Raw genomic sequence first — 17,538 nt, 5'->3', positions numbered from 1 at the left:
TAATTATAAGATTCGTGTATGTTTATTCTTCCTAGATTCTACTTATGAGATTACACGGAATTTATTATTGTTATTGTTACAAGATCTTCTATATTAAATTCTCACCAATTATTATGGTAAAAAAATCTCACCAATTATTATGGTTAAAAATCCCACCAATTACTATGGAAATAAATCCTACCAATCATTAGCTGAATGGACTTGATTGGTTAATTTTTGACATATATTTAGTACTACTTATTCCTACTTTTCACCAACTATACAAATAATTAAAGTCCTTTTACAATACATAATGTACATTGCTAATAATTTTTGTAGCAATTATGAAATTAGACATAAGTTACAATGAACTCTAATCAATAATTTTATCAATATGGATTACGATGGAATGATCGGGATCTCTCCATCTTTAGTTAGAGATCTTAGATTCGAGTTAATGAGCCCCACAATGCATACAATTTGAATTTAATTGGGTCTCAGCATATATATGAAATACCGGATGAGAAAACTTGCTACTTTTAATCGAATTTAACTAATGACCATAGACAAAAAGATGGTCAATTAAACATTGTTTATCGAAAAATCATACTGTTTATATAGGTCGAATATTATATATATATATATATATATATATATATATATATATATATATATATATATAGACAACCTAGTTAAAGTCAACCCACAATTATATTGATTTATTGATATCGAATTATTGGTTTAACGAAAAACATAATTTTGCATTTGTAGGTGCTTGGAAAATATAAGCTTCCATTATACTTATAGGTTGAATAGATAATCGAATCATTAACGATTGTTAATCGATAACCAATAACTTAATAATTTAATTATCTATTTAGAATGTTTATAAATAATATTCAAAATTGAATTGAACTTATTGATAAGCAAACCTACTACCTTGTAATAATTCTAAATACTAACTTCAAATATTTCGATAATTTAATCATTATCAAGAAAACTATAAATGTGGAACGTTAATATATAATAAAAAAAAAAATTCGAGATTTCGAGTTCAAGTCATAGGTATGAAATCGTTATTGGTATAGAATGTTTTACTCCTTATTAAAGTGGGACTTTCCAACATGAATCTAATTAAATTAATCGTATTCAAAACAAATATCGGACACATGAAAAACAACAACAATAACATATCTCGTGTATTCTCATAAATTGGGGTCTAGAGAAGGTAAAATGTACGCAGTCCATACCACTACCTCATATGAAGTAGAGAGGTTCGTTGTTTTCGATAGACCTCCGGTTCAGGACAGGTAACAATATAACAAGTAAAAAACATAAAAATAAAAAAACAAAATAAGATAACACAACGCTAGACATACAAAAAAAGAAACAAGACACCGAGAGAATAATACTATAAACAATTTATTCGAGATCACAATCATCATCAGAACACTACGAACAAGAAACTACAAACACATGAAAAAATGAGATAACACACCGCTAGATAATAAAAGAAACAAGACAGTGATAGAGTAATACTATAAACTATTTATTCGAGATCTCAAACATCATCAAAACACTAGGAACAAGAAACTACAGACACATGAAAAAAAAAAAGAAATAATAATACACTGGTAGATAATAAAAGAAACAAGACACTAACAGAATAATATTATAAATTATTTATTCGAGATCACACACATCATCAGAACACTACGGACAAGAAACGAAACTACAAACACATGAAAAAATTGGATAATACAACGCTAGACAATAAAAGAAACAAGACACCGAGAGAGTAATACTATAAATTATTTATTCAAAATCACAAATATTCTCAGAACACGACGAACAAGAAACTACAGACACGTGAAAAAAATGAGATAACATACTACTAGATAATAAAAGAAACAAGACACCGACAAAATAATAATATAAATTATTTATTCAAAATCACAAACATCATTAGAACTCTACAAATAAAAAACTACTGACACATGAAAAAAATAAGATAACACACCACTAGATGGTAAAAGAAACAAAACACCGAGAGAATAATACTATAAACTATTTATTCGAAATCACAAACATTATCAGAGCACTACGAACAAGAAACTACAAAAACACGAAAAAAATGAGATAATATATCACTAGATAATAAAAGAAACAAGACACCAACAAAATAATAATATAAACTATTTATTCAAAATCACAAACATTATCAGAACACTACCAGCAAAAAAACTACATATACATAAAAAAAAAAATTAAAAAAAAGAAGACAAAGTCATGGGTAAACTCAAATAGACAGACTGCAATTTTAATCATGTTGGATTAATGTATGTTTAGTGAGAACTTCCATAGAAACATTAGTCATATGAGGTGACAAAGTAGTACACATTAATTCCCATGCATATGTTTCCTAGGAGTTAAAGCCTTCGAGATACGGGTTCGATCCAATTTAGTAATTTTAATTTAAAGAGTAAAGTATTTAGTACCTCTTTGATTTATGTCCGAATTTGTTACGACACATTCTAACTTCAAGGGGTCCTTGTACCTCCTGAACTAAATTTTAACGTATTTTTATCAATCTTTTTAGCTAGTGTGGTATTTTTTTAGCTGACGTGGCACCTTTGATGGAGACCCTACTTTTATGTAATAGAGGTGTCATGTCAGCACAAAAGCGTGACAAAAATATGTTAAAATTGACACCAAGGGGGTAATTGGATCCCTGTAAAGTTGAAATATGTCGTAGCAACTTTGGTCATAATTCAAGGGTGTACTGGATTGTTTTATATTACTTGGCATGTTGGCATGTTTAAAGAATCGAGAGAGAGTTGGACATATTTTTCCAACTTTACTCCTAGTAATTTAATGGAAGAGTAATTAACGTCAATAGATAACAACGATATTTAATGTGAGTTTAGTAAGGTCATATTAGTCAATTTGCATCTCTTATTAATTCTCCTTAAGAGTTGTTTGTGCAAAGGACGAATATGCCAACTAATATGAGACGGGCGGGAGTATTTGTTTAAAGAAATTTAATCAGTACATACAAAATATTAATAGAGAACGCAATAACATAAAAAGACTAGAATCTCGAATCTCGAAATTTCAATTTTGACTCCACTTCTTATACTACATGTACACCGATTTATAAAAACTTTACATCGAATTTTTACATTTATTTTCGAGATACGAATTCCATCAAATCTATTAACTTTGATTCAAACTTTATATTTGTCTTAAAAATCTATTCAATATGTACAAAATATTACTCCCTCGACTCGATTAGAGTTGAGCTTTCTGAGCTCAGCCCGACCTAGCCCTACAATTATAAAGCTAACGAAAAATTACCTGAGTTTATTCGAAACGAGAGTTCGAGTTTTATTCGTTCACTCTATATCTGTTCGCTTGGAGTTGTATCTATTCGCTCTTATACGGAGCAAATAAATTCGAAAGATACAAAGCAAATTGATATACTAAATTAAGATATAGTTTGGCTCGTGTTGCGAGTATTTATTTTCATTTTAAGTAAAAAAAAAATCGTTAAACACTCTCTGTCTAGTAATTTAAGAGAAATCTGAAATCGAAAGTTCACACTCAGCATAAAGAAAAATACTTTTACAACTGACGCAACTCTGTATCAACGGCGGTATTTAGTAAAATTATGTTGAAGCAGCTGAAGCAGAAATGCAAGGTAAGACTGCGTACGATACACCCTTGTGGTGGGGGCTTTCCCCAGACACCGCACATAGCGGTAGCTTTAGTGCATCGGATTGCACTTTTTAGCTGAAACTAGGGCTGTGCAAAAACCGAACCGGCCGATAAACCGAACCAATAAAAATGTTATTGGTTTATTGTTATTGGGTTAACGCTTTTTTAATGATTTTATAAAAAAAATTATTGGGTTATTGGTTCGGTTCAATTTTTTCTTATTGGGTTATTGGGTAAATTGATAACCCAATAAGAATATATATATATATATATATATATATATGAATTATTAGATATTTCTCTTTAATCTCTACAAATTAACAAATCTATTATTTCAATTATACAAACTCTTAATTTCTTCCAACAACATTTAGTTCAAACTTGAAGATTCTTGTAAATTAAAACACATTATGTAGGATTTTTATTTGCAACTAAGATTCGATTATTTTTCATGTTAGTTACTGCTATTTCTATTGGTTAAATCGAAAATCGAACCGTTAAGAACTAAAAACTGATAAATCGAAAACCGATAAAAAATATCTTATTGATTTGGTTATTGGTTTTGCATATTTAAAAACCGAAAATCAATAAACCAAACTGGCAATATATAAAACCGAACCGAACCGACCGATGCACACCCCTAGCTGAAGTAGGCATGTCATAAATGTCTATTTTTCGTTTTTAAATTAAATATTATTAACTTTTAATATATAAATGACTTATAAAATTAATTATGACTGATATAATAAAATCGCGATTGAAACAAGACAAGCATGTCGAAACCGATGCTTCTATATTATAGAAAAAAAATGTAGCAGCAACATCCTAGAATTTTCTTAAGATTTTAATAATGAAATAGATTAAAATAGAGAATATTTTTTTTGTGAGGAATATTCTTTGTTTAAAAAATACCAAACAAAACAACCAAGCATTTATAATAATCTTTATAATATGAAAAAGAAGACTCTAATAATACACTAATTGACAGCTAACTTTACAAAAATACCCACTAACTTCCATAGATCTTGTAGTCTAAATCTTATACATACATGATAATAATATCTCTTAATCTTCACTATGAGAATATTAGAGTAGACTGTTTACTTCACATATTTTCGAATGCGATCATTTTTCAAATTCTGTTAACGAGAAATGCTTTGTGCACAATCCTTTATTTTCGTCTAATATTAAATTTTAGTGACTTGTACATATGCGCGCGTAAAGGTCACTAAAATTTAATAAAATTATATTTTAAATCCAAAAAAAAATAAAATTATACATTTATACACACACATCATCACTTACAAAACAAAACAAGATCAATGACTTTGTAAAAAATCACTAGGTGATTTTCTCTCATCTGTCCTGGCTTTGATGGACGGAATTACTTGATATTTATTGCTGGTGGGAGGCGATATATATCCCGTAGAGTTAATTAGTCTAGGTGCGCAAAAGCTGATCCGAACATCATTTTTTTTCTTAAAAACAAAACTACAAAACTCATATGCTAATCTTATTTAACAACGAAATTTTTAAAAATTGACACCAAATTTTAGTTAATTCTTACTACTATTTTATAGTGTATATATGTATGAATTTAAGTTTTGTGCATTATCAGTGTACAAAGTATTCTACACTATTAGGTAAATTTGATCTGCTACTTCAGGTTATTCAAATATTTCTTTTTCGATTTTTATGTAAAAAAAATTGAATAACGTGCAATAACAGATTAAATTTACCTGCTAATATAAAATATTTTGTACACAAAACTTGAACTCTTATATGTATTTACATATTGTGGATATAATATTAGAGAAACACACAAATATGTAATGAATTGTATTATATATATATATTTTTTTTTTTTAAAAAAAAAAGCACAAAAAAATAATAATAAAATATGGGGGTTAAATTTGGCTTATTGGAAGATAGTGGGGGTTTATAATGGCAGGCAATAAAAGTGTCGGGGTACAAAAGAGAGACAAAGAAACCTTAATCCGGAAATATCGGGGGGTAAATGTCATTTTTCCCAATTGGTGGGTCCCCCTCACATGCTTCCATGTGAACAACCTTATATTCATTTATTTAAATTAAAAAAAATTAAAATTATATTTTTTACAAAAAAGAAAGAAAGAAAAAAAGTTCACCATCACTTTTTTGATAGTTAGTTTTGAAAAATAGTTACTATTATTTTTTTTAATGAAAAATAACATAAACATAGAGTTTAACTTATCATATTTATCTAAATCTTTATCGTTAGAAAGTAATTATAAAGATATCAATTAATTATGTATCTTTGTTGGATGTATCGAGAGCTAATTCTCTATCTCAACAAATTGAAGATCGAAAAAAAATATATTGGGAGCTAATTATGCACCTTTATTGGATGTATTCGGAGCTAATTATATATCTTGACAGATCCAAAATTGAAGTAATTATACACAATTTCAAATTTTTTCGTAATTAACTCCAAATTATCGAAATTTATGTTGTTTGCCTTTCTTTTAATTCTATGTGTATACGTGTTTGATTGGACATAGAATTTGAAAATGTAATGAAAGTTAGACATGATCTGTAAGACACGATTATTGTGATTTTCACATAGTGAGGTCTGAAAAGGGTAAAGTATATATATAGACAGTCCATACCATACCTTAGAGGTGAGGTAAAGAGCTATTTTCGATAAATTCTTGACTTAAGAAAAAATACAGTCTAAGAAAATGTAATAAAGGTACAAAAGACAATAAAGAATGACAACGACAATAAGGATATCGAAATGCTTACTACGAATTCTAATAATATTATGTGATCCAATACTGATACAGACTATAGAGAAGAAAATCAAGTTGCAGACGTTATCACCAAACACGACATAAATAGGTGTACCCTAACAACAACAACAACAACAACAAGAACAACAGTCTCAGTGTATTCCCACAAAGTGAGGTCTGGGAAGGGTAAGATGTACGCAGTTCATACCACTACCTCCGCAGAAATAGAGAGGTTGTTTCTGATAGACCCCCGACTCAAGATAGAGAATAATACACCAAGGCCATAATGAAACATGAAACGGGATGGATGTCATAAACGAAATCAAAAAGAAAGAAATGAAAATATCTCCCTATATATGATCAATAAATTCTTTCGGGTACCCCTTGTTATGTTCGGACAGAATAAGCAATACTAAAAAGCAAAAGAATGCAAGAAGAAGACATACAGATTTACGTGAAAATTCTTGACGGGATGAAAAACTACGGATAGATGCGGAGGAATTCACTATAATGGACGAGAGGGTACAATGAGCAGACGAAAGTCTCAATGACGTATACAAAATCGCCCAAAACAATTCACTAAATTGCACTTATATAATACATGCGTATAAAAAATTACAAACATAAATCAACCACAAACTTTTTATTTAAGATCGAATCAACAGAATTTGAGTTACAAACTCTAACCCCTGGTTTATATATTTATTAGGTGTAAAAAGTTATGGCCATATTATAATAAATCAATAAGTTGAAAATTATAAAATGGACAGATCTATAAAAGGGACCCATAAATGTGTGCCCACTAAGCCAAAACACAACCACCAATCAATCGATAAGGTTGTATATTCACCTCTCAATTAGAGATCACTTTATTTAATTCATTTGTTTGTTACACAAAGTGACAAATACTATAATGAACATGTAATGACATTATACATAGCCACCAACGTGAGTTGAGGTACGGTGGATAAGACTGCTACATCCTTAACTAGAGGTCGAGGGTTTGACTTTGGATATAGAGAAAACTCTATTGGGAGCACTGCCACCTTAATGGACCCTGCAACGTGCGATTCGGATTAGTCGAGGCTCCAATGCGGACATTGGACACCGGATGTGAAACAAAATAAAAAAGATGTTATACATAGGCACTCGGGGGTGGCTACTCTGTTGGGAGCGTTGCCACCTTATGAATCCTGCAATGCGCGATCCGGATTAATTGGGGCTCCAATGCGGACACCGGAAACCGAATGGGAAACAAAAAAAAGGACGTTATACATAGGCACTCGGGGGTGGCTACCCACCTTAATGGACCCTGCAACGCGCGATCCAAATTAGTCGGAACTCCAATGTGGGCATCATACACTGGATGAGAAACAAAAAAAAACAGACGTTATACATAGGCACTTGGGGGTGGCTTAAGCAAACGCTCCAAAATTTTGAGACTCAAAAAAATTAATATAAATTTATGATTTTAATTTTACTCAAAATAATATTAAAGATTACAAAATATAAAAGGTATCAAATTGAAAAAAGAAGAAGAATTTATCTAAAAATTTTTCAAAAGTAATTTATTAGAACTTTAAAACAAATACGCAAATCTTAATATTTATAAATAAAGTTATTACAACAACATTCAAGGTAATGCATTGCAAACAAATAACTAATATCTTATTAATTAAAATTGATCCTTATTTTTATAAATAACAATATTACTACCTGAAGTAAAATGCTTAATGTCTTTTAACAAAAATACATTAGAAAAAAGTAGTACGCAAAATTCAAAATTAACTCTAAATATTAATAATATTTTTTTATATGTATATAATTAATGCCTAATATTTAAATCTAGCTTTAGGCCACCAATTTTATAGACACGATCTTGTATGCACCATGTATTAATATGCCTAATATATAATGACATTAGACAAATACATTATGTATTAATAGTAACCAAATATTATTCAGATTATCACTATAAATAATTTAACAGTATAAAACTCAATAATATTAGATAATATTTGACTGGATATCATTTTAAATAATTTAGCTTTATATAGTAGAACTCAACGTATTTCAGTTCATGCGATATTTTTCCTTTTTAATTTGTATAAAAATATTACTTTTCTATATTAGTTTAATTGACTTTAAAATTTCTTTTACACAAAATTAAATAATTTATCGCAACCTAACTGCTTAAGATTTGTTTTAAATAACAAAGTTCAAAAATGAATCTTTTTTTAGGCAAACATAAATCTCGATAATTTGAAACTTCATTACAAAAGATTTATACATTTTGCATAATTACTGAAAATTTCAATTTTGGGTCTGTCGAAATATATAATTATTAGCTTGCGATACATCCAAAAAAGATACATTTGAATTCCTTTATAAAGGTACATAATTGAATTCCTTTATAAAGGTACATAATTAGCTCTCGATACGTTTTTTCTATCTTGGGTCTGTCGAGATACATAATACATTCAATAAAGATATAATTTTTTTTTATAAATATACATAATTAGCTCTCAATATATTTTTTCCTATTTTGGATTTGTTGAGATACATAATTAGTTCTCGATACGTTTTTTATATTTTGAATCTGTCGAGATACAGAATTAGCTCTCGATAAATTTTTTCTATTTTGAAACTGTCGAGATACATAATTAGCTCTTGATACATCTAACGAAGATATATATTTAGTTGAAATTTCTGTAATTACTTTATAAGAATGCAGATATGTCTAAATATGATAAGTTAAGATGCATATTTATGTTATTTTTTTTCTTTTTTTTTTCTATATATCCAGTCAAATCAAACCGTGCCACCTAAATCGAAACAAAAAAAGCAATAATTTTTTTTTTTTTGGTTTCTCATCCAATGTTCGATACCTACATTGAAATTCGACTAATCCGAATTTGTGTCGGGTAGAACTCCATTCAGGAATAACGCTTTCAACTAAGATTTTTTTCATATTCAGAACTCGAATCTGAAATCTTTAACTAAGGGAGGAGCCGTTCATCCACTGCATCATATTTTTTTGGTGGTAAAGAGTAATAAATTAATTAATGGGGTGAAATAAATTTGGCTTTTTTTAGTAGTTATAGAAAAAGTAGGGTTGTTCAGTTTTTGTTGTAGACCCAATCCAATATTCTTCTTGGGATCAGTAGTAAAAAGACCCCGCACCCCACCCCCACAACCCCTACCCCACAACCCCTACCCCCACCCCACCCCACCACCCCAGCAAATTCCCCCCTATAAATACTTCCCATTCTTCTCCTCTCACAACACTTTACAACACAAAATGAGAAAGAAAAAAAAAGAGAGAGAAAAAAAATATTTTTTATTTTTTCAAGAAACCCTATTTAGGGTTAATGAGGGGTACTTTTTTTTTTTTGTTTGTGTACAAAATGACTCTTTTTGTACTTTTCCACAGCTTTCTTGAACTGCATAAATCAAAATTTTAATTCTTTTTTTTTTTTGGTTAAGATGAAGAGAATTAATTAAAATTTTTGGGGTTCAATAAAGCTGTGGGAAGATACATATAGAGTCAACAGCATATATATTTTTATTCTTTTTATTATTCAAAAATTATAATTAGCAGATTTGATTATTATTATTATTATTATTATTACTTCATGGTGAATTGATGATCTTGTTGAAGATGTTTCTGAAGGACTTTTCATCGAAAATTGAATATATTTTATGGTGATATAAATAGGTAATTCTTTTAATATATATATATATATATATATATATATATATATATATATATATATATATATTCTTTGACTTTTTTTCTATATATCTAACTTTTTATATTTTTGGATTTTATTAGTGAAATTCATGATTCTGCTTATTAGATCTATTATTGTGTGTACATATATCAATTCTTTATATATTGAATTGAATTTCATTAGTGAAAATTCTGAATGAGAAATTATTATTGGTGAGTTATTCTCTATCACTAGATCTATTATTTCTCAATTTTGTGAATTATGTTGGAAACTTTATTTGTTGATTTATATTTTTGTAACTTTATTAATCCATGTTTGGTTTTTAGTGATTTGTTATCACATGGTGTCCTTTTTTAATCTTTCCATAAGTTCCAATTAATATAGTATTATAGGCCCCCACCCCAACTCAAGAAAGCAATTGGTTTAATTTCATAAACAACATTTAATTTCAATTATGAATTTTATTTTGTATGCATTTGGTAAATTTCTCTAACATATATAGAAGGTTTGAATCAAAATTATTGAATTTTACTGAACTCGTATTGAATATCTTACATTGTTAAGTTGCCTATGTGAGTTCAGGTTGTGAAAACAGTCTCTTGTTAAATGTAGGGTACGGTACGTACAGTCAATGTAAAGTTGCCTTCATGTGAGTTTAGGTCGTGAAAACAGTCTCTTTTTAAATGCAGGGTACGATACTTTACAATCAATGTAAAGTTGCCTCCATGTGAGTTTAGGTCGTGAAAACAGTCTCTTGTTAAATGCAGGGTACGATACGTACAGTCAATGTAAAGTTGCGTTCATGTGATCAGATCGTGAAAATAGTCTCTTGTTAAATGCAGGGTATGGTACGTACAGTCAATGTAAAGTTGCCTTCATGTGAGTTCAGGTCGTGAAAACAGTCTCTTGTTAAATGCAGGGTACGGTACGTACAGTAGACTCTTGTAGTCTAGCTCTTTCGTTAACCCTAAATATAGCGAAAATTTTAGTGCATTGAACTGTCCAACATGTGGTATTTGTTCCACTGAGGCCTAGTATTGTACATCAATCCTCAAATAGGTACATATTAAACTTTCATACTAATTTATATGATCTATATTTTTGTATATTACTATGTTTGATCTAAGAATTTTTTACCATATTTGAGCCCTTTCAAGTTTCACCACCAATACTTGTGGTGAATATATAGGTAACATCTCTCCATCTTTAATTATAGGTCTCGATCCTTTTAACTCTATTAAAATATGAACATTTACATAACGGGAATTTGGATTAGTCAGAGTTACTCCCAAAATGAGTACTCCACGTCAGGTGAAAAATAAAAACAAAAAAAAAAAACTTGAGCCTCTTTTCGTGGATTATATATACAATAACTACGTATTCGGTGTAATTCACAAGTGGAGTCTGAAAAGAGCATGATATACACAAACCTTATTTCTTTCTTTGTGAATGATATACACAAACCTTATTTCTTTCTTTGTGATGTAAAGAGACTATTTTCGATAGACTATTGACTCAACAACAACGACAGCAACAACAACATACCTAGTGTATTCCTATAAAGTGGAGTTTGAGGAGGGTAAAATTTATGCGGTCCATATCACTACCTCAGATGCAGTAGAGAGGTTGTTTTCAATAGGCTATTGACTCAAAAACAACAATAATACACCCAGTGTATTTCCATAAAGTAGAGTCTGGGGACGGTATGGTACGCAGTCCATACCACACTACTTCAGATGAAGTAGAGAGACTGTTTCTGATAGACTATCGACTCAACAACAACAATAGTAACAACAACATACCTAGTGTATTCCTATAAAGTGGGGTCTGAGGAGGATAAAGTGCACACAGTCCATACCACTACTTCAGATGAAGTAAAGAAGTTGTTTTCGATAAACTATTGACTCAACAACAACAACAATATACCCAGTGTATTCCCATAAAATGGAGTCTGGAGAGGGTAAAGTGTACGCAGTCCACACCACTACTTCAAATAAAGTAAAGAAGTTGTTTTCGATAGACTATCAACTCAACAACAACAACAACATACCCAATATATTCCTATAAAGTGGAATCTGGAGAGGGTAAAGTGTACACAGTTCATACCGTTAGAGGCTGTTTCCGATAGACTATTGACTTAATAACAACAACAGCAGCAATAATATACCCAGTGTATTCCCATAAAGTGAAGTCTGAGAAGGATAAAATGTATGCAGTCCTACCACTATCTCAAATGAAGTAGAAAGGTTGTTTCCGATATACTATACACTCAAAAGAAATAATGCATGAGCACCATTTTACTTCATAGCAATTATGAAAATTTCCATTTTGTTGGAATTTAATATGGACCACAATCTTGTCATTTCCTTCTCATATGGAGCCTTCCCAACTATGTCTACATAAATTTTATTAAAGGTATTTATTTAAATTAGGTAAGGTATTTCATTATGTCAGGCCATAGCTAATTTGCCAGCCATTTTAACCACTACAACTTTAAAATTTGCAGAAAGAGAAGTTATAAATATTGCAGCATTAATAAATCACTTCAAGAGAAAAATATTATGTATGCTCTCTCCATATTAATATCAAATACAACCATGTTGAAAGTAGATGAACATATATATAGTAACCAACATGGGTTGTGGTGCAGCGGATGGGGCTGCTCCACCCTTAACCAGAGGTTGAGGATTCGACCTTGGGCATGGAGAAAAACTCTGTTGGGAGCACTACCCCAAATGGAGCCCTACCCGGCGCGAATTCGAATTAGTCGGTTTCCAATGCAGGTACCGGACACCGGATGAAAAACAAAAAACAAAAAAAACATATATATAGTATATAATCTTTTTCTTGCTTTAATTTTATATGATCAGATCCCACTTTTACTTCTTCTTTGTATGACATAAAGAAAAATTGTTTCTTTTTATATATATATATAGGTGTATGCAGATCTTATCTTACCCCTACCATTTGAAGGTACGTAGGGAAACTGTTTTGAAAAGACTCTCGACTCAAATGAAACAAATTAAAGTAGTAACGAAAAGGAAAAAACGACAATGAATAAACATGACAACTAATAGGAAAGCAGTGGTTTCATTTACTTAAGGGTCGTTTGGCTGGGAAATAAGTTATCCTGGAATTAATTGTTTTGAGATTAGTTATTCTAGTTAGTTATCCCATCGTTAAAAATAACACTACAATCTTGAGATAACTAATTCCACAATGAGTTATCCGTGCATTTTTTTCAACCAAACATAGGATAATCGCATCTTAAAATTAATCTCGAGATTAGTTATCTCTTTTATCTCTTTTACCAAACAAGCCCTATAATTGGTGATGGAAAAAATTATATTATTCATTATGAGTGTATAGAAGATAAACTTAATTACATATTTGCTTGATTATTCATTATGATCTGTGCCAGGTCATGACAGATTTGTACTGGAAAAAAGTTATTAATTATTTATATGTACTAATGTATAATAAAATTTAGTCCAATTATATATTGTCCTTTGCAGGTACATGCATGTAAAGTATTCAATATAAATATAGTGAATTTATTTCATTTTAATTATATTAGCTGTTATTGCAGAAGCTGACTCCTTGACAATTATTCTAATTAAAAGTTTAAAACAATACTTAGTGAGATTTTTTATTTTTTTTTTGATTTCACATTCTTGGATGCTAATTGCCCATTAGGTCATGAATATTTTTTCACTTTTTTCTGAAATATTATTCTGAAAAAACTATTTTGATATAGAATTGTTATAATTTTTTGGAATAAAAAGAACACGAAAATACTGTTTTCACAATTTTCACCCCAAATTACTTACATAAAATTTAAAATAACTTCAGTTTGTATTCATATCCAAACACAATTTCGATTTTCAAATAATCTTCCATTTTCAACTTGAGATCAAATACTACTTTTTTTTTTCGAATTTCACAATTTTTACGTCCAAAATAGTGACTTCAGTGGAAGACAAGATACGGGAAGCGAGGTTGAGATGGTTTAGGCTTGTTATGAGGAGATGCATGAATGGGTCATTGCGGAGGTGTGAAATGTTGGCTATGGACGGATTCAAGAGTTATTTGATTATAGTAATATTCAGCTACACTATCTGTTGTTTTCGTTACTATCTTTTGTTCATAACATTTTTTTAGACTGTCTTTGTCTTGAACCGGGTGTCTATCGTTAATAGCGTCTCTACCTCACCTCTGATATAAAGGTACAGTTCATGTACACTAGCTAGGAGCGGAGCTAGCCCTTTGGCATGCAGGGGTTCATCCGAATCTCCTTCGACGAAAAATTATACCATTTATACATTATTAAAATTATTTTTTATGTATCTATAGTACGTGAACCTCCTTCGACTAAGTTTTCTTCAAATATTGAATCCTCTGAGTTGAAATCTTGGCTCCGTTGTATACTTTATCTTTCTTAGGCCCCATTTCGTGAGACTATATTGGGTATGTTGTTGTTGTTTGTATGTCCAAATCCACACTAATACTTAGTACTAAAGTTAAATGTTTTAAATATAAATTGCTTTATTTGCTTTTATTAATACTTAGTACTAAAGTTAAATGTTTTAAATATAAATTGCTTTATTTGCTTTTACTTTAGAGGTCAAGTTTTTTTAAAAAAAAAATTTCCCACTGACACTGTTGGTTTAAAGTTAAACATATTGGGATGCAACATGCAATTTTATATTTGGACTTAGCTAATAATAATTACTAATAGTTAAAAAAGTTAGAATTTTGTTTTATCATAGGCAAATGTTATTTAACTTTTGGCCCAAAAAAAAGACAGGATTGAATTAAAAAGTTAAGATTAGACACCTTTTATTTTTCTTTTGATTATTTAATTGGAAAAAATTGGAAGAAATTAAAGCATTGAAAGATAAAGAAAATAATTATCAAACATAATAATCTTGTGTTGATTTGGCTGTCTTAGTTGTCAATGAAAAGATCCCACACACAAAAGTAAAAATAAGTTTTTTTTTTTTTTTTATAAATAATTTATTTGGTATTCAGAATTCACTGATTAAACATTATGTCGGTATCATGAAAATTTCGAACTTAAACAAGTGAAAAATCTAGGATACTGTAGCCGATTTCGAAAATTGGCTATTTTATTAATGACGTTTGAATCTAGCTATTTTGAGATAAGCATCTAGTACGTACCCTTGAACTATGACCGAAGTTACTACGACACACTCCAACTTTACAAAAGTCCTGTTAACTCCCGAACTCAATTTTAGCGTATTTTTGACATCCTTTTGTGCTAACGTGACACCTTTATTATATAAAATAGGATCCACGTCAAAGGTGTCACGTCATCTAAAAAAATTAAAAAAAATATGCTAAAATTTAGTCCATGGGGGTAATAGGACCCCTGTGAAGTTAGAGCGTGTCGTAGCAAATTTGGTCATAGTTCAGGGAGGTACTAGTTGCTTTACTCAGCTATTTTTCAATCATAATTAAGTCGAGAAAGTGACTATTTTTTCATCTTTACTATTATGATTTTGTCGATTTCTAGAGCTCCAAACCTCTTATTAAGAATTGTATCAATTGAATAAATCGATTATTTCATCGAATATTTGCTACTTGTCCAATCGATAAACGTAGTTATTTTCTTTCTCCTATTTTCTGGAAGTAAATGATTTATATATATATATATATATATATATTCATGCATGCCTGAATATTTGCTGTTTTAAATGCAGGAAAAGTGGATATTCATGTTGACATTTTGGAAAATTTATTGGGATATGATTTTTATGGGGAAACAAATTTGACCATATTTAAAAAATTTGTGCATGGTTTGTTTCTTTGAATTCCAAAGCATTACATCTATTCAATTAGTTTAGAGTAAAGTACTCCCTCCGTCACAAATTTTCTAAATTGATTTCTTATTTTACTTGTCTTTTTTCATTAATCAAGAAGAAAATTTTTTTTTCATGTTTTACCCTTTGCATTAATTATTTTTTCTTCAAATTAAATGTAAACATCATTTAATAGGGGTACTATGTTAAACTAGGCATGTTATTAATTATTTTTCTTAGTTATTGTGCCATCTCAATTTGAGACGGATAATTTGGGACGGAGGAAGTATCTAGTATCCCTGAATTATGATTGACTATGTTACAATACACTTGAACTTTACGGGGGTTCTATTACTCTTCAAAACTAAACTCTAACGTATTTTTGTCATCCTTTTGAATTGACGTGACATCTTTTGTCAACCTTTTTAGCTGACATGACACTTTTGACGTGGGCGTCATTTTATGTAATAAAAGTGCTACGTCAACACAAAAGGGTGACACAATAGGCTAAAATTGAGTTTCGAGGGTAGTAAAAATCCTGTAAAATTGAAGTGTGTCGTAATAACTTTAACCATAGTTCGAAGATACTGATTGGTTATCTCATTATTTTATTAATTTTCTACTTATACTTTGATTGACAAATGTTACTATTTTGTTTTTGGAAGTATATATACATTCTTAAGGACTATTTAGTAGTCAGAGGCGGAGCCACATAGATTTATATATATATATATATATATATATATATATATATATATATATATATATTCGATTTTCATTTGAGCATACTGAACTTTGCGGGGGTCTTATTACCTTCTTAGACTTTTTAAAGTGGATTTAATTCCCCCGCCCCCTCTATACCCAGTTTCAGCGGCGCAACAATCTCATTTTTACACGTGTATTGGCCCGTGTAATACACACGTCAACCTCATATTTATACGTGTCCAAGTGACAGATATATACCATTAAAATACGAAAAAAAAATCTAAGGGGATAATAGGACCCCCACAAAGTTCAGTATACTCAACTAAAAATTCGGTTAAATTTCAGCTATTTTTGTAAGTATCATCCCTTTTCAATTCATAGAAAATTTCTAGAGTTGAAAGGGTTTTTAACAATATTTTAGTCATTTCGATTCTTAATTTTGATATTTTAATATTTCGAGGACATTATAATATAAATAAATACAAATGAAACATGTAATGCCTCCTCGATTGGTCGATTGTCAAAGATTCTTTCACACTTAATCGAAGTGAAAAATACAAATAATAATTTAGCCAGTGAAATTCGAATACTGAATAATAATCATGCATGTGGAGCTAATATTGTAATTTTTATTTATGTAAAATTACTACACATATAATTTTATCACATTTAATAAATTAAGAAGTACTACCTGCAAGATTATTATTTGCCACTAATTATATTTTCCCTAGCAAGTTGGCAATTAATGATTTTCCTCTATTAATTTTCAAATAATAACTCTGATATTATATTGGTGTGGAATAAATATTA

At 29.8% G+C, this 17,538-nt stretch overlaps 1 long non-coding RNA gene across 1 annotated transcript; it reads left to right on the top strand.

The window, feature by feature from the left end:
• The first annotated feature begins 9,752 nt into the window (after window positions 1-9,752).
• On the top strand, window positions 9,753-11,307 carry LOC124887267. Its single transcript, XR_007044660.1, has 2 exons — window positions 9,753-10,185; window positions 10,891-11,307. It is a non-coding gene; the product is annotated as an uncharacterized LOC124887267 (long non-coding RNA).
• The last annotated feature ends 6,231 nt before the right edge of the window (window positions 11,308-17,538 follow it).

The sequence above is a fragment of the Capsicum annuum genome, chromosome 9 (genome assembly GCF_002878395.1).
Source record: "Capsicum annuum cultivar UCD-10X-F1 chromosome 9, UCD10Xv1.1, whole genome shotgun sequence".
Taxonomy (NCBI): domain Eukaryota; kingdom Viridiplantae; phylum Streptophyta; class Magnoliopsida; order Solanales; family Solanaceae; genus Capsicum; species Capsicum annuum.
The sequence above is the reverse complement of the archived record's forward strand: the minus strand, read 5'-3'. Positions and strand labels throughout refer to the sequence as shown.